The 23915-nt window shown below is 44.6% G+C and overlaps 1 long non-coding RNA gene across 2 annotated transcripts in view; it reads right to left on the reverse strand.

Moving 5' to 3' along the window:
• Window positions 1-23915, reverse strand: part of LOC137522989 (uncharacterized) — a 202115-nt gene that overhangs the window by 37905 nt on the left and 140295 nt on the right. Inside the window, exon 3 of one of the 2 annotated variants that reach the window (XR_011022494.1) lies at window positions 3750-3870. The exons of the other annotated variant lie outside the window; for it this stretch is intronic. This is a non-coding gene — a long non-coding RNA (uncharacterized lncRNA). Of the gene's footprint in view, window positions 1-3749; window positions 3871-23915 lie in introns of those variants that run through there. 2 annotated transcript variants of the gene reach the window in all.

A 23915-nucleotide genomic window follows, 5' to 3' on the forward strand; every position in this document is an offset into this window, starting at 1 on the left:
AAAAGGGCGCAGCCATAGACGCTAATGCATTTATCGTTAAATGCACCCTGAGCAGTGCCAGAAATGAAAAGATTACACTTATCTGGGGCTTTTTCCAGCCCACCGTAGGCGGCGAGGTCCCCCAGCGTCCTCCTGGCTCCTCTCCGTATGCCTCCGCCGACCCCCGTTACCGGCGACACCCGCGGAAAATGGCGCATGCGCAGATCTGTCACGCCGGCCGCCGTGATGACAACAAACGTGTAGGAACCAGGAAGAGCCGGCCCGACACTCGTCCTGGGTGTCGCCGGTAATGGGGTTCGGCAGAGGCATACGGAGAGGAGCCAGGAGGACGCCGGGGGACCTCGTCGCCTACGGTGGGCTGGAAAAAGCCCCAGGTAAGTGTAATCTTTTCATTTCTGGCACTGCTCAGGGGTTCCTTTAATACGGCGCCCAAAGCGGAAAAAAGGGAGCCGCAATAAATATCGTTAACAGCATTAGAACATTAAAGTTTTTGAAGTATGTTATCGTTTTAGAAGCTTGCAACGTTATACTTTTTGTCATATTATTTCGTTTGTATGTTCTGATTTTACGTTATCAAAGATATTATCATTTCTATGTGTAAAGGTGTTTTTGCAGAGAGAGTGGTTAGGGTTAGGCGCCACCAGGGGGGGTAGTTAGGGTTAGGCGCCACCAGGGGGGTTGGTAGAGTTATGCAACACTGGGAGGTGGTTAGGGTTAGGCACCATCAGGGGAGGGTTCTGTGTGAGAGTAGGGTTGGGTTAAGCTGTATTGTTGAATTACGTAACGGTATTTATCATTAACCAATTTCGCTAACAATGTTTATTGTTGAGATTTTGTTATCCACTGGCTCCAATTCGTTATCCCTTTTTTCCTGGCGCCCTTTTTTCATGCACGCAATGAATTGTATGTGTAGTACCTCAAAAAGAGCTTCTCTGAGCTATCGGACCCAGATTGTTTGAATACAGTCATGTTTTCTGAAGCACTTAGACAAAGAAACAATGAGACAGCTTGAGATAAGGTTTTACTGCAGGAACGTTCAAAGGATAATTATTTCTGCTTTGATTTATAGCTTGAAGTGAACCAGAGACAAAGCACCCTCATGTATTTACCATATATATATCAATGGGAACATTAGAGAAAACACCTACCCTGCTATCTGTTTCATCCTTCACTACTCAGCCTGCTTGTTATCAGCCCTGATAAAATCCTTGACTGAGCATTCAGTCTGGCTTTGTTCAGGAATCATTATAGCTCAGTCTGTCTTCTCTGATGTCTTTTCAAGCCCAAGCCTGCCCCCTTCTGGCTCTGCTTTCCTGCTCTGTATACTGCAGCATCGAGAGAGCAGTGATGAGATAGGAGGAGCTGCTAATGTAAAGGTATATTGAAAAATGCTTTTTTTTTTAAATCTACATTTGTTAGTTGTAAGAGGTTTTTAGAAATGGTGATTTCATTTTTCACACAGCCCATTAAATAATATGCTTTTCTGATGAACTTTGTTTTGCATGGATTTTTAGTAAAAAAAAAAAAAAAAAACACACAAAAAAAGTCACACTAGAGCGGCAAAAATACCAGGTATAGCATTTATTTTGTAAGATCTATCGGGGACATTTTTATTTTGTGCCAAAGCATTCATCTCTGGTTTCCTTTCAAAGACAGAGTGTCGTTTTAACATTGCAACTGTGACAGTATGATGCAATGTTATAAAAAAAAAAAAGCTATATAACTGAAAATAAAAATATGAGACTATTTTCTTTGCTACTAATGTTCTATCCATAATCCATACTACACATATAATTCATTATATAAGTTTTTCTTTTTGCTTCAGGTTTACTTTAAGTGAAATGTAATGTGGCTAGTTACTTACCTGGGACTTCTTCCAGCACCCTGAAGTCATCCTGGTCCCTTGCCGTCATTCCACCTTGCTGTGCTCCCCCGGGTTTCCCCTCCGTAAGCTGGGCCATCAGTGAGTCGTCACTGCACATGCTCTTCGATCACACTCCCTGCGCATGCGCAACAGCAAGTGCAGAACGCTATCGGCACATGGCCATGAATGCAGCATTCAGAGGAGGACAGTGGAGGAACAGAACAGGGCGGGTTGATGACGTGGGATCAGGAGGAATGGAAAAAGCCCCAGGTATGTAACTGGCCCCATTTTCTCACATTAAGTTTCCTTTAAGTGAACCCGAGATTGAGAACCCAAGAACCCAAGGCTGAGACGCCAAAGTGCGCCCCTCCATCCCTCCCACCCCAGCCATCACACTGATTGCTATTAGACTAAGAGGCGCCCCAGGGCCCCCAACACCCTAATCTCTAGTTATCTGGCTTGCAGTCACTGCCATGTATCCCCTTTTCTTGTTTTTTTGCTTCAAACACAATAGGGGAATGATAGCTGAGCGAGTTGTGCGCCCCCTCCTACACTGCACCCTGAGGCTGAAGCCTCTCTTGCCTCTACCGAGGTGAAAGGTATATGGAGGCTGCCATATTTACTTCCTTCTCAACAATATCAGTTGCCTGGCTGTGTGTCACACACCTGAAACAAGCATGTGGCTAATCCAGTCAGATTTCTGTCAGAAACATCTATATGGTTTTAAAGGCTTGTTTCACACTGTAAAACAGCGTTGGCGATGCACCAACGCACCGCATCGCACTGTAAAAAACAGGCCTTCAGGGAACACCACTTTATTGCGTGGTGGTCCCTGTCTGGCCACCGGCCAAACAGGAAGTGACGTGCGCATGATGCATGATGCGCGCTTACCGTCACTTCCTGCATCGGGTATGACGTCGCTTCGACGTCTCGTTGGTAATCCATGCGTCGCCATAGACTAACATGACTTCCGGGACGGCTTCCAGGACAGATCGCCGCAAGTCGACGCATCATGCAGCGTTAACGTAGTTTTGGACTTGCATCGGGGATGCAGCGATAACGTCACTTCCGTCGCGTTGCGTCATACCGCGGAAGTGTGAAAGTCTCCATAGAATTTAATTGCCCGTCTGTGGGGTGCGGTAAAAATACCGCACCACATTGCCCCAGTGTGACAGCACCCTCAGGGCCCTATGGCTACAAGTATTAGAGGCAATGGATTCAGGAGGACAGCCAGGTAATATGCATTGTTTAAAAGGAAATAAATATGGCAGCAACTATACAACGATATCCCTCTCACCTCAAGTTCCCTTTAAAGAGACACTGAAGTGAAAAAAAATATATGATATAATGAATTGGTTGTGTACTATGAATAATTACTAGAAGATTAGCAGCAAAGAAAATATTCTCATATTTTTATTTTCAAGTATCTAGTGTTTTTTCTAACATTGCATCATTCTCTAATATGTGCAGATTACACAACACTCAGCATTCAAAATGATTATTTCAGAGCAGTCTGTGAACTAATGAACTCTCCTCTGCCAGAGGAAAAGTAAATAGTTAACTAACAGTTGAGATAATAAAAGTCAGAAAACAGCCCTCTCCACGACTTTTGAAAGTCGTAGAGATAATGGCTTTTTTGTATAGAGATAACAACTGGAGTTTCTTAACTCTTCCTGTACTGGAAACAATTAAACTGATGTATCTGCTCTTAATGTTTTATTTCTTAGCTGTACTACACATATAAATCATAATATCATAGTTTTTTTTCCGCTTCAGTGTCTCTTTAAGGGACAATTCTTTTACTTCTCATTTAATGGAAATGTAACAAAAAAAAATATGCAAAAAAAAAAAAAACTGAATAAAAACAAGCCTAACTAACTTGTAGACAGCGAACAGCAGAAAGTGGAGCAGCGAAATTCAAGGTCAAGTCATTGTGTCTCTCTAATGAATAGCTGTTTCCTTTTTTATGATTCGTTATGTAGTGTGTGGGCACAGAGGGAAGACTCCTAATTAGAAAGGGGAAAAAACACAAAGGATAAGCTACATTCATTTGTAAAGTCATCATTTCTCTATAGGTGACGTTTCAAAGGTCAGTGCGAAATGTGAAGCCCACCCGATTCGACGCCCACCTCTGGAGTCAATAAGTGGGGCAGCGCACAATGAGGATCCGTATAGACAAAACGCCTGGGCTGGGATTCCATATGGAGTCGGTTATTTCTTCATCTACAGTAGATTTGTATATATATATATATATATTTTTTTTTAAACATGATCATTAGTGTTACTGCAAACAAAAATCAAACTTCACAGCAATCAATCTTCCCCGAGCGTCCATTTTATCTTCAGGCATAACTCGGTGCCTATGCTGCATCTAACGAAAACAGAAGAAAGAGTTGTATTTTCCTGCTGCTTGTAATCTGTGCAGAAAAATTCTAACAGCCAATCGTGCCGATTGAAGGGCGCCAGTTGCAGGTGGGGATGCTCATCCGGATTCCCCGGAAATGCAATTTCCGAAATTCCGATCGGAAATTGCATTTCCGCATCGGAATGCGGAAATCTGTAATGCAAGTGCGGTAGGCGGATTTCCGCCGGAAATCACGGAAATTTCCACCAGAAATAGCGGAAATTCCACCCGATTTTAACATCGATTTTCTCAAAAACTATAAGGTCTTTTTGAAAACTTTTTTTGCATCTTGTTCACAAGATTCTGTTTAATAAACACTGTAAATTTGGTGTTTCTGGGACTTAAGTGGGCTTTGCTATTAACCGCTAAAATCGGCAGATTTTTACTGTAATGTAAAATGCAGAAAATCTGCATCTGCCTATTTTCTGCATTTTACATTACAGTAAAAATCCGACGACTTTAGCGGTTAATAGCAAAGCCCCCGTAAGTCCTAGAAACACCAAATATGCAGAGTTATTAAACAGAATCTTCTGAACAAGATGCAAAAAAAAAGTTTTCAAAAAGACCTTATAGTTTTTGAGAAAATTGATGTTAAAGTCGGGCGGAATTTCCGCGATTTCCGGCGGAAATTCCGCATTGGAATGCGGAAATTGGTAGCGGAATCGGTAATTGGTACATGATGGAATGCGGATTTACCGCGGAATCGGAAATTGGCATTCCGACCATCCCTAGACTTGCAGGGCAGGATTTACCATAAGGCACAGTAGGCACATGCCTACAGACGCCTGATGATGGAAAGGCGGCTCACTCCCCGCCCCACTGCCTCCCTCCCTCCTTCCCAATGCAGAGTCCTAGCAGAGTGTAAATAAGAGGTTACTCACCCTGCTCTTGGCATTCCACTGACCAGATCTCCCTTCAGTCAGGTGCACCTCTAGTTACTTAATACTGAGGGTACCTCTGGCTACCTAAAACTATTGGACACCTGTAGTTACCTATGACGGGCAAGGGAAGTAAGGGAGGAGTGACCGCTGGGCCAGCCAGCACACTTGTGGTGCGGTTCAGTGGGGTTTGTAGGTTCGTGGAGGGCGAAGTCTGGAGTGCCAGGAAACTGCCAGGAAATCCTGTGATGTAAATTCGGGCCTGGCCTGTTGCAGCTTTACACGGAGACTGCCCTGTGAGCAGGGAGGCCAGCATCATTGTTTGAATCCTTTTTAGGGAATATCTTTATAAAGAAAAAAAGCCTTGCTAAGATTCCCCTTTGAAGAGATGGACTAGTCCAAAACCTGTCACTTCTGTCAGATTTCTACTGCCTACTGTAAGTGACAGCAACATAAGACAAAAGTAATTTATGGCTCATTTTACTCTGGAAGAGACGTACTTCTTATTTGTATATGTTTGCACAAATTTTACATTTTACAGTTTTCCCCTTTAAAGATCCTCTTGAAGTTATTTGTGTGTCTGGCACTATTCTGCGAGGAGATGTTTAAGAGCAATGCGGACGGGGCGAAGCCGCAGCTCGCACATCCTACGCCGAGGACTCAGTCTCTTTGGACTCTACCGGCGGATACTTAATGACCTCCCTGTGGGAGACAGACTACATTTAAAACCCGTGTGCTGTGAAGTATTCCTCTCCTAATGCCCAGGCATAGTCTCCGCTTACAATGAGGAATGAGCTGCAATCTTCTAGATGGTTACTTCTTACAAAGACAAATGGGTCAGATTGCTAAAATCATCGAAATTTCTTCCGTGCGGCAGAACTGGCAGCCCTGGCTGTCATCAGACCGTCTAATGCCGCCGGCGCTGGGAGGTGTCGGTGACGCCGCAGCCGGTGATACATGGGAGTTACTTTACAATTAGGAAAACTGCTTGCTCGCGCGCTTCTCGGTAATGTAATTAGGGGGAATTTAAATTTTGAAGTAATCTATGATTGTATCTGAAAATGACTGTTACAATGGAGTGCGTTGCAAGACACGTCGCCCTGGCAGTATTTGGCTTTTATTTAATGCCATCTTAATAAGATATTAATTATTCAGCGGTTTGGCGTGCCCGCCGCTCTCATCCGGTGACAGGTCGTATTAAGCCGAGATAAACTGCGCGCCTCTTTCTTACAAATGATGTTGATATTTCTGCTGACGTGCGAGGAGGAATAGGTGTCTGGGCTCCTGATTATAAAACATCTACTTAGAACTTTTGCTAATAAGTGAGCGCGCTTACCCTTTGTCTTATATAATTTACAGCTTCCATATATTACGGAGAGAGAGGGCCATTCAAGAGGCCCTGTAGTGATATATAGTAAAATGCAGTAAAATATTCAGGATACCCACTTTTACGTTAAAGCCAATGGGTACCGCTATCAAAATAAAAAAGTCAGATACTCACCTAAGGAGAGTGAAGGCTTGGTCCTAATGAGCCTTCCCTCTCCTCTCCCGGTGCTATCGGTGCTGCGCTGGCTCCCCCGTTCGCGTCCGCCGTCGCAGGAACTTCGGAGGTCTTCGGGAGCACTCGGGCCTCCGAAGACGGGCCGCTCCATACTACGCACGCGCGAGTGCGTCATAGAGGGCGCTCGCGCATGCGTAGTATGGAGCGGCCCGTCTTCGGGAGCCCGAGTGCTCCCGAAGGCTTCCGAGACATCCCTTCGGCGGCGGAAGTGGCAGTATTTGACCGAACTGGTCGAATACTGCTACGGGGGATCCTGCGCGGGACCGGGCACCGGGAGAGGAGAGGAAAGGCTCATTAGGACCGAGCCTTTCCTCTCCTTAGGTGAGTATATGACTTTTCTATTTTTAAAGTGGTAAACATTCACTTTAAATATCCTGGTTTCAGCATCAGAAACACTTCCGCCCTCCCACTAAGGTCGTGGGTATAATGTGCGGTGCAAATTGTGGGGTGTTGTGTGATCATTCCAAATGGCGGGGGGTAAATATACTTGTCGGCCCTCGAGCTGGTCTAAGTTTTACATTTCGGCCCTCTGTCTATTTGAGTTTGACACCTTTGCCTTAGAATGTAAGGTGGAAAGGGCATTGCTCTCTCTTCTAGTGTGTTTTACCTCTGTGTAACTTGTGTACATATTTTCCACCTCTATGTAAGGTTCTTTAGCTTGAAGCTGTATACTGTATACTTCAGCATGTATTCTGTGTTGTACAGCCCCGCAGAAGATGCTGGTGTTATATATAAATCCTATATAATAATAACAATAATAACAATAATGTATCCATCTATATGAGATGACACTTCCTGTGGCACTTTAGAACAATGAAGCGATCCCATAATGTTGATAATACAGAGAATCTGGAAACATGCGGAGATAATTACATTTCCTTGGAGAATTCTTTGAGCCCATCGATGTAGCAGGTGATCAATTTATACTTCAGTACCATTCACAGCCTAAATCAACCCTGACAGCAAGATTGCTTCCATTGTCCCCTCCGCCCCCCCTTACTCTCCCCAACCCATAAATGAGCACTAAATCAGGTCTCCCCAGATAAATCATGTTTTTCATTTGAGAGAAAAGAACTAATGGTGTGCGGGCCCAGCGGCAGCATCCTCAGAGCTGGATGGTCTCCTGCAGTGACAGGCTTCTGCCACACCCAGGGCAGCCATCAGGGGGGGGGGGGGGGGGGGGCAACTGACACTGCAGTGAGGGTCCCAGGGCTTCTGGGCCCCCCCAAAGCGCTGGAAGGGCTGCATGTGCTGGCTGTGGGCCTGTGGCTCACTAACCAGCACACCGCGTTCCAGCACTGAGAGAAGAGTGACATCAGCGCTTGAACGTGGGGAGCAGATGAGTGAGCCCGCTACAGTGGACTCTCTATACTGGAGCACCACCTATATCTGGCTACCTATACTGGGGCTGGAACCACCTATACCTGGCTACCTATACTGAGGCACCACCTATACTTGGCTACCTATACTGAGGGCACCACCTATATCTGGCTACCTATACTGGGCCACCACCTATACCTGGTTACCTATACTGGGGATGGACAAAAGAGAACAGATAAAGTATAAGAACAGACCTACAAGTCCCTATCTCATTTGTTAACCAAGGTCTACCTCTATTTTGCTAGTATTTGGCCCCACCCACAACATGCCATGGTCACACTCACTTTTTGCCGCATCACGCTGGTGAAAAGCTCTTTATCACGCCTAAACTCAGTTTAGGTTTGATAAAAACAAACTCGCGCGAAATTCCTGCACGCAAGGACTTGCGCGCGCAAAGTTTAGTGCGCATAAAGTTTTGCGCGCGTAAAGTTTTATGCACCCATTAAACCCTATGCAACTTTCTGCACGCACCGGACTTTACGCGCGTAAAACTTTGCGCACGAGTTTTATTCCTGAAAACGGTGCTAACCTACTAGTGCAAAAGTTATTACGCCTAAACTACTTTAGGCGTGCTAAGTAGGTTAGCACCACTTTGTGAATCAAGCCCAAACACTCAATGACCAAGTTTGTGAGCTTTGGGGTCCTTGGCATTAATAATTTGTATATTCCCATAGAAATTAAACAAATCAGATTGGCTGTTTGTGGCTTCACCCCCTCTCCAGCATTTGAACCCCAGTCACCCAATGACCAACTGTAGCAGGTTTGAGGCATCTGCTATTACCAGTATAAAAATGGCAGCAATTTAAATATTCCACTTGAAAATTAACAGGTGAATTTTGATTGGCTATTATAGGCTCCACCCACCTCCCTGAATATTAATCTCAGTCACTCAGTGACCATCTGGGCAAAGTTTGGGAACCTTGCCATAAACAGTGTAAGAAGGCTTGCAGTCTACATTTTCCCAGTGAAATTAGTTTTTAGCTCCACCCACTTTTTGTAACCTATATGTACAGTCACTCAATGACCAAGTTTGTGAGCTTTTGGGTCCTTGGCATCAATAATTTGTATTTTCCCATGAAATGAAAAAATCTGATTCACTGTTTGTGGCTCTGTCCCCTTTTCTGAATTTGAACCCCAGTGACCCAATTACCAACTGTACCAGGTTTGAGGCCTTCGCCATTAACAGTGCAAAAATGGCAGCAATTTTAATATTCTCCTTGAAAAGCGACATGTGATTTTTGCGACTTGGCATTTTTAGGCTCCACCCACTTTCCTGAATATTCATCCCAATCACCCAGTAACCAGCTGTGCAAAGTTTGAGAACCCTGCCATTAACAGTGAAAGGTTGCAGTTTACAATTTCCCAGAAAAATCTGTTTTTCACTTCACCCACTTTTTGTAACCTTGACATACAGTCACTCAATGATCAAGTTTGTGAGCTTTTGAGTTTCTGGCATCAAAATTGTGCTAATGGAAGCAGTGTATACAGCAAAGAAATCTGGCTGTTTTTGGCTCCGCCCCTTTACTGAATTTGAATCCCAGACACTTAACGACCGGCTGTAGCAGGTTTGAGGCCTCTGCTATTAACAGTGTAAGAATGGCTGCAGTTTCAATATTCCCCTTGAAAATCAATAGGTGAATTTTGATTGGCTCTTTTAGGCTCCACCTACTTTTCTGAATATTAATCCTAGTCACCCAGTGACCAACTGTGTCAAGTTTGAGAACCCTGCCATTAACAGTGTAAGAATAGCTGCAGTTTATATTTTCTCATGTAAAAAGTTAGTTGCTTTTGGCTTCGCCCACTATTTCTAACCTTGACATACAGTAACTCAATGACCAAGTTTATGAGCTGTGGGGTCCTTGGCATCAATAAGTTGCATTTTACCATTGAAATTAAACAAATCTGATTGGCTGTTTGTGGCCCGCCCCCTTCAGAATTTAAACCCCAGTCTCCCAGTGACTGACTGTACCAGATTTAAGGCCTCTACCATTAAGAGTGCATGAATGGCAGCAATGTAAATATTCCCCTTGAAAATAAACAGGTGAATTTTGATTGGCTGCTGTAGGCTCCACCCACTTTCCTGAATATTAGTCTCAGTCACCCAGTGGCCAACTGTGTCACGTTTGAGAACCCTGCCAATAACAGAATGGCGGAAATCAATCTAACAAATCTGATTGGCTGTTTGTGTCTCCACCTCTTTAGTGAATTTGGACCCCAGTCACCCAATGACTGACTGTATCAGGTTTGAGGCCTCTGCCATTAACAGTGTAAGAATGGTAGCAATTTAAATATTCCCCTTGAAAATCAATAGGTGAATTTTGATTGGCTGTTGTAGGCTCCACCCACATTTCTGAATATTCATCCCAGTCACCCAGTGGCCAATTGTGTAAAGTTTGGGAACCCTGCCATGTAAAAATTTTAGTTTATCAGCTTTGGGGTCCTTGGTATCAATACTTTGTATATTTCCATTGAAAAATAAACAAATCTGGCTGTTTGTGGCTCCGCCCCCTTTCTGAATTTGAACCCTAGTCACCTAGTGACTAGTAAGCTGCGTTATAAGACTTTACAACGCGCGACCATAACATCCCACTGTGAATGCGACCTTAGAGTTCCACTCCTGTCTGACTAAGGACAGCAAGGGAAGTGTCATTTACAGCCCTGAATTCTTAACCTTTACAGTGAGAAGAAAATGTCGGATTGGGACTGCACCTCCTGTACACTTGTTTATCTCAGCATCATGCCACGCCATTTCAGTTATCCTTTATTACAATGTATATTTTCAAACACTAATATTACGTAATATCTTGTAACGAGGACCAGATCAGGACTTATACAACAGCAATGGACATGTGTAAAGCATTTATTGAGAGCAGCCATTAAACCAGCTACAAGCGAGAAAAACAAAACTAACCCATCGTTAATGAAATGATTAAAAAGTCATAAAAATATACTGGTCAAAAAAGTGAAAAGAAAATGGAAAATCTGAACTCTAGAGACAAATATAAAAGCCAAGGTAAAAACCAATAGATGGGGAGAGAATAATTAGCAGCAAATAATTTACATACAAATTGATTTAAAACCATGTTGAAACAGCAATGCCTAAAAAAGGGAACTAAATACATTAGATTTAATTATTGAGGTAGAAAAAAATTAGGTTGGAAGAACAAACAGATGAGAGTAATCATAGTCGCCGGGGCTTCAGAAAAAAATTATGCGAGATGACGATGTTTCAGAAAATTAACAAAAAGTAAAAAAAAAAAAAAAGTGAAAATGTACCGTTCTGTGCTAAAGGGAATACATTTGTTAAAGGGGCACTATGGCGAAAAATGTTAAAATTTAAAATATGTGCAAACAGACAATCAAGAAGTATATTTTTTCCAGAGTAAAATGAGCCATGAATTACTTTTCTCCTATGTTGCTGTCACTCACAGTAGGTAGTAGAAATCCGACAGAAGCGACATGTTTTGGAGTGGTCCATCTTTTCATAGGGGATTCTCAGCAAGGCTTTTATTCTTTATAAAGAGATTCCCTAAAAAGGATTTAAACAATGATGCTGGCCAGCTTCCCTTCTCCCTGCACAGTTTTTTGGCAGTTGGACAGAGCAACTGCCATTCGCTAAGTGCTTTTGAAAATAAATAAATCCCTGAGAATCCCCTATGAAGAGATGGACTAGTCCAAAACCTGTCACTTCTGTCAGATTTCTACTGCCTACTGTAAGTGACAGCAACATAAGAGAAAAGTAATTTATGGCTCATTTTGCTGTGGAAAAAACATACTTCTTATTTGTATATGTTTGCACATATTTTACATTTTACGCCATAGTGCCCCTTTTAAGTTTCAGGGGTCGGACGCACTTCTCGTAGCATCTACTGCATGCGAGTTTCTCACTTTTACAAATCTGCACTAGTGACTTTTCTGTGGTCTTTTTTTTTTGGGTAGAACTTTTGTGTGTGTATTTGTGATTATTATTTGCCTTTGTATGTGCAATTTTTATTTTACAATTTTTTTTGCATACCAATGAAGATATATTAAATGAAAAATACTTCTGATTTACCGTAAAGAATGCATGTGATTTTGTGTGTGTGTGTTTTTAAATAAAACACAATATCAGAATCAGAATAGATTTATTCTCCAAGTACTGGTTATTGTACAAGGAATTGTTTGTTGGCCCAAACAGCACAGCGAATGAACATGGGCAGGGAAATGCAAACGTGGGTACCCATGACACATAACATAATGAGATATGTACATAGTAATTTACATAAACACAAAGTGGATTGCTTATTGCATATTGCGTTTGATTTCGCAGTGGGGTTGCTGATATGGATGGTGGCAGAGCAGGGACAAGGTCCTCCAGCACCCAAGGCTGAGACACCAAAGTGCGCCCCTCCATCCCTGCCTCCCCAGCCGTCACACACTGATTGCTATAAGAGTAAGAAGTGCCCCAGAGGCTCCCCCCCCCCCCCCCCCCCCCAACACCTTAATCTCTAGTTATCTGGCTTGCAGTCACTGCCATGTATCCCCTTTTCTTATTTCTTTCTGCTTCAAACACAATTATAAATGACAGCTGAATGAATTCTGCGCCCCCTCCTACACTGCGCCCTGAGGCTGGAGCCTCTCCAGCCTATGCCTCGGCCCGGCCCAGGATGGTGGGACAGAGTTGAGGGTTCGGACAGCATGGGGGAAGAAGGAGTTCCTGCGCTGCGCCTGGCGGTCCTGTTGGAGATGGTTCTAAAGCGACGGCCCGATGGGAGTAAGTTGAGGTCGCAGTTACCTGGGTGGGAGGGATCTTTTGCAATCTTGGCTGCCCTGGATTCCAGCCTGGAGGAGTACAGGAGGTCTAGAGGTGGGAGGGTGGTCCCGATGATCTTCCCAGCTGCTTTGATAACTCTCTGAAGCGTATGCTTGTCCCTGCAATTTTTATGCATTACCATTGCCTTGCATAAAAATACAAATCGCACATGAACAAAAAATACAGACACACCATCCGCTTGCAACTTCTAATAAGTGTTACAGCCTGCGGTAAACACTCAGTATTTGAACTCCAGAGGTCCGCAGGACACGGTTTGTTTTACAGGCCAATCCAAAAAGCCAGAAAGTGCACTTAATTGGTCAAAATTCCAAGCTGTGTTTAATTTGCATTCATTTTGCACGCAAGCCTGAGAAACTGGCCTCTCGCTGACCATCTATACTCATCACTTGTAGAAGGTGGTTCTGGTTGAACTCGATGGACGTATGTCTTTTTTCAACACAAATAACTATGTAAGGTTATCAATATTTGTGGATACGAAGATAGAAGATGAAGAAAGGGACAACAAAGTACACAGCGAGGAAGAGATAAAGAAATTAGAAAAGGCGAAGCAAGTAAAAAAAAAAAAAAAGCAGACTACGAGACAGGATGATCACAGGAAGGCGCACAGGGAAACATAAGCAGGGCAGGATTTACCATAAGGCACTGTAGGCATGTGCCTACAGGCGCCTGATGATGGAAAGGCGGCTTACTCCCCTACCTGAGGGCTCCCTCCCTCCCTATACAGAGTCCTGATGAGAGTGTAAATGAGCGGTTACTCACCCAGCTCTCTGCATTCTACTGATGAGATTTTCCGTCAATCGGGGGCACCTCTAGCTATTAATACTGTGAGTACCTCTGGCTACCTAATACCTCTAGCTACTTAATACTGAGGGTACCTTTGGCTCCCTAATGCTAAGAGACACCTGTAGCTACCTACACTGCGCCTATAGGCTTCTGTGATGTAAATCCGGGCCTGAACATAAGATAGAAAAAGGCCATTCCCACCAAAACTAGCTCCGTAAATCCAACTTTCCACACAAACTACATCAGTCTCTAGTAAACCTACAACAGCCAAACTAAAATGAATGCTTCAAAATCAAGGAATAGATCTCAGAAGATGACCCCACCACCACACACACTGTGCCGAAGCGTCAAACTGAAGTCAACTTGAGCATAAGCCCCTCAATTTGTGACCCATAGAAGTTAGAAAATGTTTATACTTAAAGTGGACCTAAACTCTTGCACAGGACAGAAAGAAAACAGACAAAATGCACCCTGTATGTATTTAGAAAGTTTAGCCTGCCTGATTCAGCCTCATCCATCACTAATCACAACGGTAATTTGATCTCTCAGCTGTGTCAGCTCTGGAATCTCCTCTGCCATGGCAGAGCAGCTAATTTGTAAACACGGGATGTTAACATGTCTGCTTCCATAAAAGCAGGAAGTAGACACACTGCAGATGTATTGCAGGATTTGTATCAGCTGTAACAAAGAAATGTTTTTCTTTATAGGTCATTATGCTGTTGCTTATCTTTTAAAGCAAAGAGGATGTTTTGAGCTCAGGTCCGCTTTGAAGAAAACCCGTGGAAACAGTGTCGGACTGGGAGCTGGAAAAGCTGAGGAAATCCACTTGCTGGCCAAGCAGCAGTAATCAGGAGTTGCTGCTCACAGTGAAGACTTGCTGCAGGTCTCTATTGGGAGTGATAACACAGGGTTACTGCTGCTTGGCAAGCAGGTGGATTCCCTCAGTTTTTCCACCTCCCAGTCTGACACTGCGTGGGGGAAAAAGAAAGAAAAGTTACATACCGTACTTACCTCATTAGAGGGAATCAGAAAAACTGATTGTAATTCTCAAATTGAAAAATAATATATAAAAAATACAGTTCAGATAGTTTTAGAAAATCAAAGTTAAGTGGAACAACCCTGCCAGCTTCTAACAGAATAATACATTAAAGAGGAACTGTGGTGAAAATAACATAATAAATAAGCAATTGTATTCCTTTTACAATAATTCATTTAAAGATTATTTAGTCGGTGTTTGCCCATTGTAAAATCTTTCCTCTCCCTGATTTATGCTCTGAAATGTATCACAGGTCGTGATATCTTTACTTCTGTCAGGTGCAGCTCTGCGGAATGGTTATTTCTGAGAATTCCAAAACCAGTGAAAATAATACCCGGGCTCCCAGAATGCCCAAACAGCCTAGGCTAAGCATTGCAGGGGAATCCGTGGCTACATACAAGTATACAGAAATATATAGATATAGATATTCTGATGCTGACACCAGGAAAATTACCATAAAAGTGGGTATTCTGAATAATCTACTGCATTCTACTATATGTTACTACAGGACCTCTTTAAGTCATAGAAACATAATATGAACCTGCAGTCTGCATACGGTATATGAAGGAGTACACGAGGCGAAGCGAGCACCACTTCACTGTATATTTCACAATCCTTACAGCTAAATCAATACAATAAGGCGGTTTGTGCAGTAATTAAATGACTGCGAGCGACCGCTTAGCTGACCTGTACTGAAGACACATCATAAACTGTCAGTCAAAGTCCCTATTTTACACATCTAGATTAACTAAAAGGGAAAGCAGAAAAATCAATAGCTTTTTATATATAACCAGAGTTATGGGTAAAGACCTGACACGGTCATTAGGAAGACAGCCGGAGTAAATTGGACTAACATAAAAGAAATGACTTATTAGTAAAACATTCTGATCTTTTCACAGAATACGCTATGGCGGGGTGAAGGACTTTGAAACAGAACGCAAGAAGTTACCTGCAGAAAGTTGGCTGTGATCACATGGTCACAGCTGCAGAAAGTTCGCGGTGGTCACATGGTCACAGCTGCATAAAGTTGGCGGTGATCACATAGTCACAGCTGCAGAAAGTTTGCGGTGGTCACATGGTCACAGCTGCAGAAAGTTGGCAGTGATCACATGGTCACAGCTGCAGAAAGTTGGCAGTGATCGCATGATCACAGCTGCAGAAAGTTGGCGGTGATCGCATGGTCACAGCTGCAGAAAGTTGGCGGTGATCGCATGGTCGCAGCTGCAGAAAGTTGGCGGTGATCACAGGGTCACGGCTGCAGAAAGTTGGCGGTGGTCACATGGTCACAGCTGCAGAAAGTTGGTGGTGATCATATGGTCACACCTGCAGAAAGTTGGCGGTGATCACATGGTCACAGCTGCAGAAAGTTTGCGGTGGTCACATGGTCACAGCTGCAGAAAGTTGGCGGTGATCACATGGTCACCGCTGCAGAAAGTTGGCGGTAATCACATGGTCACACCTGCAGAAAGTTGGTGGTGGTCACATGGTCACAGCTGCAGAAAGTTGACGGTGAACACATGGTCACACCTGCAGAAAGTTGGCGGTGATCACATGGTCACAGCTGCAGAAAGTTGGCGGTGATCACATGGTCACAGCTGCAGAAAGTTGGCGGTGGTCACATGGTCACAGCTGCAGAAAGTTGGCGGTGATCACATGGTCACAGCTGCAGAAAGTTGGCGGTGATCACATGGTCACACCTGCAGAAAGTTGGCGGTGGTCACATGGTCACACCTGCAGAAAGTTGGCGGTGATCACATGGTCACAGCTGCAAAAAGTTGGCGGTGATCACATGGTCGCACCTGCAGAAAGTTGGCAGTGATCACATGGTCACAGCTGCAGAAATTTGTTGGTAATCGCATGGTCACAGCTGCAGAAAGTTGGAGGTGGTCACATGGTCACACCTGCAGAAAGTTGGCGGTGATCACATGGTCACAGCTGCAGAAAGTTGGCGGTGATCACATGGTCACAGCTGCAGAAAGTTGGCGGTGGTAGCACGGTCACACCTGCAGAAAGTTGGTGGTGATCGCATGGTCACAGCTGCAGAAAGTTGGCGGTGATCACATGGTCACACCTGCAGAAAGTTGGCGGTGGTCACATGGTTACAGCTGCAGAAAGTTGGCAGAGATCACATGGTCACACCTGCTGAAAGTTGGCTGTGATCACATGGTCACAGCTGCAGAAAGTTGGCGGTGATCACATGGTCACACCTGCAGAAAGTTGGCGGTGGTCACATGGTTACAGCTGCAGAAAGTTGGCAGAGATCACATGGTCACACCTGCTGAAAGTTGGCTGTGATCACATGGTCACAGCTGCAGAAAGTTGGCGGTGATCACATGGTCACAGCTGCAGAAAGTTGGTGGTGGTAGCACGGTCACACCTGCAGAAAGTTGGTGGTGATCTTATGGTCACAGCTGCAGCAAGTTGGCTCTGATCACATGGTCACAGCTGCAGAAAGTTGGCAGAGATCACATGGTCCCAGCTGCAGAAAGTTGGCAGAGATCACATGGTCACAGCTGCAGAAAGTTGGAGGTGATCACATGGTCACAGCTGCAGAAAGTTGGCGGTGATCACATGGTCACAGCTGCAGAAAGTTTGCGGTGATCACATGGTCACACCTGCAGAAAGTTGGCGGTGGTCACATGGTTACAGCTGCAGAAAGTTGGCAGAGATCACATGGTCACACCTGCTGAAAGTTGGCTGTGATCACATGGTCACAGCTGCAGAAAGTTGGCGGTGATCACATGGTCACAGCTGTAGAAAGTTGGGATAATCAAAATTGTCAAGAAATGCATCTGATTCGGAGCAGTGCTTTTCAGCGCTGCTAGATTTGGGCGCAGCCAGCGCCTCCATAGACTTCAATAGAAATCATTCCTATTGAAGCGCTCAGTGAGTAACGTCAGAAGACGGAGCCGAAGTTGCTTAAAAACATAATAATTCGGCCTCCAGCAATCGCTGGAAGCCGAATTATTTCATTCCCGCACTATCCATGTCGGCCTGGAGGGGGAATAGTAATTAAATCGGCCCGGACTTGTGCAGAAGCAGGATCAGCTATATACCGCTGTATCCTGCGCCCAAGTCTACCGGCGCCGATTTCAAATGTACTCATCTGATAATTCTGATTAGCCCAATTGCAAGCTACACACTCTTTACATTATATCTCTAGTCGACATCCACTGTAAAAGACGTGTTGCCTGCCTTATGAATATAAGTTTGTATATCAGAATCTACCTTGGCTTTGAGCAGTTTGATAAAGGTGTAAACCGAAACAGCAGTCTGTCACTGCTGCCACTTTGGTGCTATTAAAAGAGCTTTGATACAAGACAGCGGTGCCGGTCCTTTCTGTTTTATCTGTATATCAGAATCAGAATTTGCTTTATTTGCACCCAGAATTAGTTGAGGTTCACATGACATTGGCAGTGTTACAAGGTCAGATATCTCATTGGCATTGACAGGACATTGCATTGACAAAAACATGGGGGATATCCATCAAGATGGGCATAGAAGCCTACATTGCGGTGTGGGGTACGACCATGAAGACTTTAGATGGCTAGAGTGTAGGGCAGTACTGCCCAGTGGTGCTCGTAAATGTTCAGAGTGGGCAGCAGGGAACTATTACTTACTAGGGGCTGAAGTGCCTAGGTGGACGGACCTGGCAGCAGGACCTGGAGTTCAGTTGGAGTACTGCCAAGAACTACTGAGAGAAGAATGTACTCCTGTGTCTGGTAGTTCTGGAGGGGAGGGTTCTGTAACGTTGGCCCAATAGAAGGAAGCGCCTGCTTGGATGGTGGGGTCATGTGCAATCCTGGAGGCCCTCCTTTTTGTTCTTGCAGTGTGGAGGAGATCTAGAGGTGGCAGGGGTGATCCGATATTCTTTTGCCGCTGCGCTAATTACTCTTTGAAGCTTGTACCTGTCCCTTGCAGTTGCACCGATGCACCATACGATGGCGGAGGAGCAGAGGATACATTCAATGGTATTGGTGTAAAAGCTGGTCAGCAGCTCTCGTGGCATACCAAATTTCTTCAGTTACTGCAGGAAAAATACCCTTTGCTGAGCTTTCCTCTGGATTCTGGTGGTGATCTGTTCCCATCCTAAATCATTAGTCATGGTTGTGCCGAGGAATCGAAACGTCAGATAACTAGAAACTTTGATCTCATCGATGAGGACAAAGATGGCGCCATGCTGCTGCCTCTGTCACATGGCATATACAGTAGAGTCTCAGTTATCCGGCACCGATGGAGTGTGCCTTCTGGTTGCTTGTTAAAAATAGGCTTAGCTAATACAGTATTGTACCCTGCAGAGCCCACAAACAGCCTAAGAAATTGGCCTTCACCACTGAGTTCTGCTGACGATTTGTGCTTGTTGGTCGAGATTGCTGATCAGTTGAGCTCTGGCTCCTGCTTGGATAACTGGGACTCTACCCCCTATGCGGTCCCCTCTACAACTTGTAGTAATCAGGCAAAAATGGAATCCTCTGTCTCTACTGTAGCGAGTAATTGTTTACTGGCGGTAACGAGGGTATCGATAATATTCACCATTAAGAATAGCACATTTATATTATGCCTTGTACTTGTGTATCAGAGGATCAGATGGGAAAGGTGGGGGGTTGTTACCTTTTATTCCAAGCTTCTTTAGTTACTTTTTTTCTGGGATTGTGCAAAAGCGTAATAAATGTTACAAAAAAAGAAACAAAGTTCATACAGAACCACAGAACACAACCCCTTAAATTCAAACATTCACATGCCCCCCACCCCATGACCCCCCTGTGCAATATCCATAGGTGTGTGCAACTGCTTTCAAGCCCAGTATAGAGAGAGGAAACGTGACAGCCCCGGTTTCCAGGCAATGCTATGATCTACTGCTGAGATGCTTCTTAATAGAGATTTATGTCAGGATAGTTTCACGTTGCTTCCCCCGGATAGCAGATTGGCAGGGGCCTGATGTCTCGGACCCCGCTGTTGGGGCCATATCTCCCGGGTGCTTCTGTAGTGGCTAATTGAATTTTGAAATACAGAGATTCCTCCACACTGCAGTAAGTAATGTGATGAGAGCCCGTAGCTAAGGAAAGACCAAAGACAAGGAGTTGATATTGTTAATGAAGCTGTGAATTTCATATTCTCCCGACATGAGGATTCCAAAGAAGAGCTCTTCACACATATCTCAGTCCTGGTTCTTCAGTCCGCACAATTATAGGATCTTGTATTACTAGCCATCTACCCAGCAAGACCTCTTTTACAAAGGACAAGGATGGGATCCAGGCAAGACAGCGGGTATAGTTGGCAATAACAGTACATCACTCTGGCTTGAGAAATATTGAACTTCTAAAAATGTGTCTAGAACTCACTTCCACAATCTGTAAAGCACTCAACCACTCTCAACCTTTGGACACATTATGCTTTGAGGGGGGGTTTCTGCTAAGGCATACATGTCAAACCCAGGCCCGCAGGCCAAATCTGGCCCTCAAAGCCATTACATTTGGCCCTTAAGTGGTTTCCCACTTTGCTATTATGTTTGGTCAACTCTAGACCACCAGGGAAGTTATAATGGAGGTGAAGCCCTAGAACACCAGGGAAGCCATATGGGGGAGGTAGGGCAAAATCACTTAACACTAGGAAACTGTATAGAGTACGGTGGGGGATTCTAGACACCAGGGAACAGTATGAGGGAGGGTGAGGGCCTCTAGATACCAGGGAACTGTATAGGGGTTGGAAGGGGGTCATTAGACACCTGGGAACTTTATAAGGGAGGAAGGTGGACAGTAGATATTGAGATTGGCCCATGACTAGGTCCCAGTGTACAACTTTGGCCCACTTTGTATTTGAGTTTGACAACCCCGTGCTAAGGGGACAGGGCACCTTAACAGTATCGAAGGGACAACGGTCATGTACTGTCAAATCTTTGGCGAGCAGTGCACCTCCTCTCAGTGAGGGCATTGAAAATGGGTCATGGATGGGTATTCCAGCATGACAATGACCCAAAGTAGTGGTTCAAAAAGTAGCACATGAAAGTCCTGGAGAACCAGAGCCACTTTCCAAACTGTAATCCAATAGAAAATCGATGGAGGGAGCTCAAGGTTTGGGTTGTCAAACATCAGCCTGAAAACCTTACTAACAGCAGAAATAACTATGCACAGAAATAACTATGCTGTGTTCCTTTTTTTCTTTCTCTGTCTGAAAGAGTTAAATATCAGGGGCCATATGTAATTCACTTTTTCACCTGAGTTTTCTCCTAGGAGATAATTTTTCATCTTTGATTTAAAAGAACTTTCCAGCACTTTTCAACTAAAATAATACCACAAAGTAGGTGAAAAAGTGCTATCAAAATATTATTTTCTTGCTTTCTGGTGGCTTTAAAGGCATTTTATTGACAAGTTTAAAATTATCACCTAGGAGAAAACTCAGGTGAAAAAGGGAATTGCATATGGCTCCAGGTATGTAAGTGGCTGACTAAATCCTGACTCAGACAGGAAGTGACTACAGTGTGACCCTCACTGATAAGAAGTTCCCCTTTTTACCTCTTTCTTGCTCTCAGAAGCCATTTTCTGCTAGGAAAGTTTTATAGTTGGAATTTCTTATTAGTGAGAGTCACACTGTAGTCACTTCCTGTCTGAGTCAGGACTGAGTCAGCCACTTACATACCTGATATTTAACTTTTTCAGGCAGAGAAAGAAAAAAAGCATAACACAGCCTAGTTATTAGTGTGCTTGGCACTGTACATACACATGTCTATCTCATCATGTCACATGTCACTTCGGGTATCCTTTAAAGGAACCTCTTTAGTTTCATTAACCATCATTCATTATATGGGTCCAATACTGATTTTCCTTCACAGGATCATCGCACCCTCCCCATGCCAGTGCTCTATTCACAGGTATTAGTGTATTAATTTTTAGAACGCACGATCAGCAATTCCATATACATATTAATTCACCATCTCCGCTATCTCACAGTGCAATTATTTCTACCCCTTTACTCCATCTCCTACCTGTACCGGATACATATTTATATTTCAGACCCCTGTAAGAATCTATACGTTGGTTGCTATGGGCAACAACACTACACCTTTGTTCGTCACCATATCACAGGAAGTTGGATAACTCGACACTCATCACAGCAATAGCATAGGAGATAGAACTTCTTAGGTGTCATCACAGTTTCAAGGCGTTTATTCAGTAAACAGATATACAGAGGCTTATCTAACAGCTAGATGTCAGCGAAGCAATTGGTCTGTAGTAAGTCCTCTTTGCGTTACTTGCATACTTGATCTATCTCTAATAGCTAGATCAGGCCTCTCTTAGGTTACATCTACAGTATACTACGTGACACAGAGGCCTATATACAGCATACAGTTAGATAATATGACAATACGTTACAAATAAAAGTAAAGGGCGGAAGTCATCAGCCAAACATCAGAAGAAGCAGCAGTAGTCAGAAGTGGCTCTCTGGAGCCCGTCAGCTGCTTTAGTACCGACCACTAAAGAGTTACATGTGACATCATCTGAGCAAGACCCCATCGCCTGCTATTGGCTGATAAAACCTCGTGATATAATGACAGGCACGGTCTTTACTGCGCATGCCCGAACTATCACCTAGTTCTAAGAACTGTCATCTTGTTCTGAAAAGCCCATTTGTTTAATGTTCTTGTGAGAATATTTTCATAACAATGGCTCATGTTTATGTTGTTTGTCGCCAGCTGGTCTGGCCTCTGCACTTGATATCTCTGATACAGCCTTGGGTGTTCCCGTATCACACTGTTCTTCGGTAGAGTTGGGCCGAACGGTTTGCCTGCGAACGGTTCCATGCGAACTTCCGTGGTTCGCGTTCGCGTCCCGCAGGCGAACCTTTGCGGAAGTTCGGTTCGCCCCATAATGCACATGGAGGGTCAACTTTGACCCTCTACATCACAGTCAGCAGGCCCAGTGTAGCCAATTAGGCTACACTAGCCCCTGGAGCCCCACCCCCCTTATATAAGGCAGGCAGCGGCGGCCATTACGGTCACTCGTGTGCCTGCATTAGTGAGAGTAGGGCGAGCTGCTGCAGACTGTCTCTCATAGGGAAAGATTAGTTAGGCTTAGCTTGTTCCTGGCTGCATACCTGTTCAGTGAACCTACCACTGCATACCTGTTCTGTGAACCCACCACTGCATACCTGTACTGTGAACCCACCACTGCATACCTGTACTGTGAACCCACCACTGCATACCTGTTCAGTGAACCCACCACTGCATACCTGTTCAGTGAACCCACCACTGCATACCTGTTCAGTGAACCTGCCACTGCATACCTGTTCTGTGAACCCACCACTGCATACCTGTTCTGTGAACCCACCACTGCATACCTGTTCAGTGAACCCACCACTGCATACCTGTTCAGTGAACCCACCACTGCATACCTGTTGTGTTCAGTGAACCTGCCACTGCATACCTGTTCTGTGAACCCACCACTGCATACCTGTTCTGTTCAGTGGACCCACCACTGTATACCTGTTCTGTTCAGTGAACCCGCCACTGTATACCTGTTCTGTTCAGTGAACCCGCCACTGTATACCTGTTCAGTGAACCCGCCACTGCATACCTGTTCTGTTCAGTGAACCTGCCACTGCATACCTGTTCTGTGAACCCGCCACTGTATACCTGTACTGTTCAGTGAACCCGCCACTGCATACCTGTTCTGTTCAGTGGACCCGCTACTGTATACCTGTTCTGTTCAGTGAACCTGCCACTGTATACCTGTACTGTTCAGTGAACCCGCCACTGCATACCTGTTCTGTTCAGTGAACCTGCCACTGCATACCTGTTCTGTGAACCCGCCACTGTATACCTGTACTGTTCAGTGAACCCGCCACTGCATACCTGTTCTGTTCAGTGGACCCGCTACTGTATACCTGTTCTGTTCAGTGAACCCGCCACTGTATACCTGTACTGTTCAGTGAACCCGCCACTGCATACCTGTTCTGTTCAGTGGACCCGCTGACACACATACCCTGCATGGCACATGTCATGAATCTAGTTGTTCAAAGATTTGTGGCAAAGTACCCTGGCTTAGCGGATGTCCTGAAGCAGGCCAGGAAGTTCTGTGGGCATTTGAGGCTGTCTTACACAGCCATGGCACGCTTTGCGGAAATTCAGCGGAAAAACAACATGCCGGTGAGACGCCTCATTTGCGATAGCCCGACTCGCTGGAATTCGACCCTGCTTATG

The sequence above is a fragment of the Hyperolius riggenbachi genome, chromosome 6 (assembly GCF_040937935.1).
Source record: "Hyperolius riggenbachi isolate aHypRig1 chromosome 6, aHypRig1.pri, whole genome shotgun sequence".
NCBI lineage: Eukaryota > Metazoa > Chordata > Amphibia > Anura > Hyperoliidae > Hyperolius > Hyperolius riggenbachi.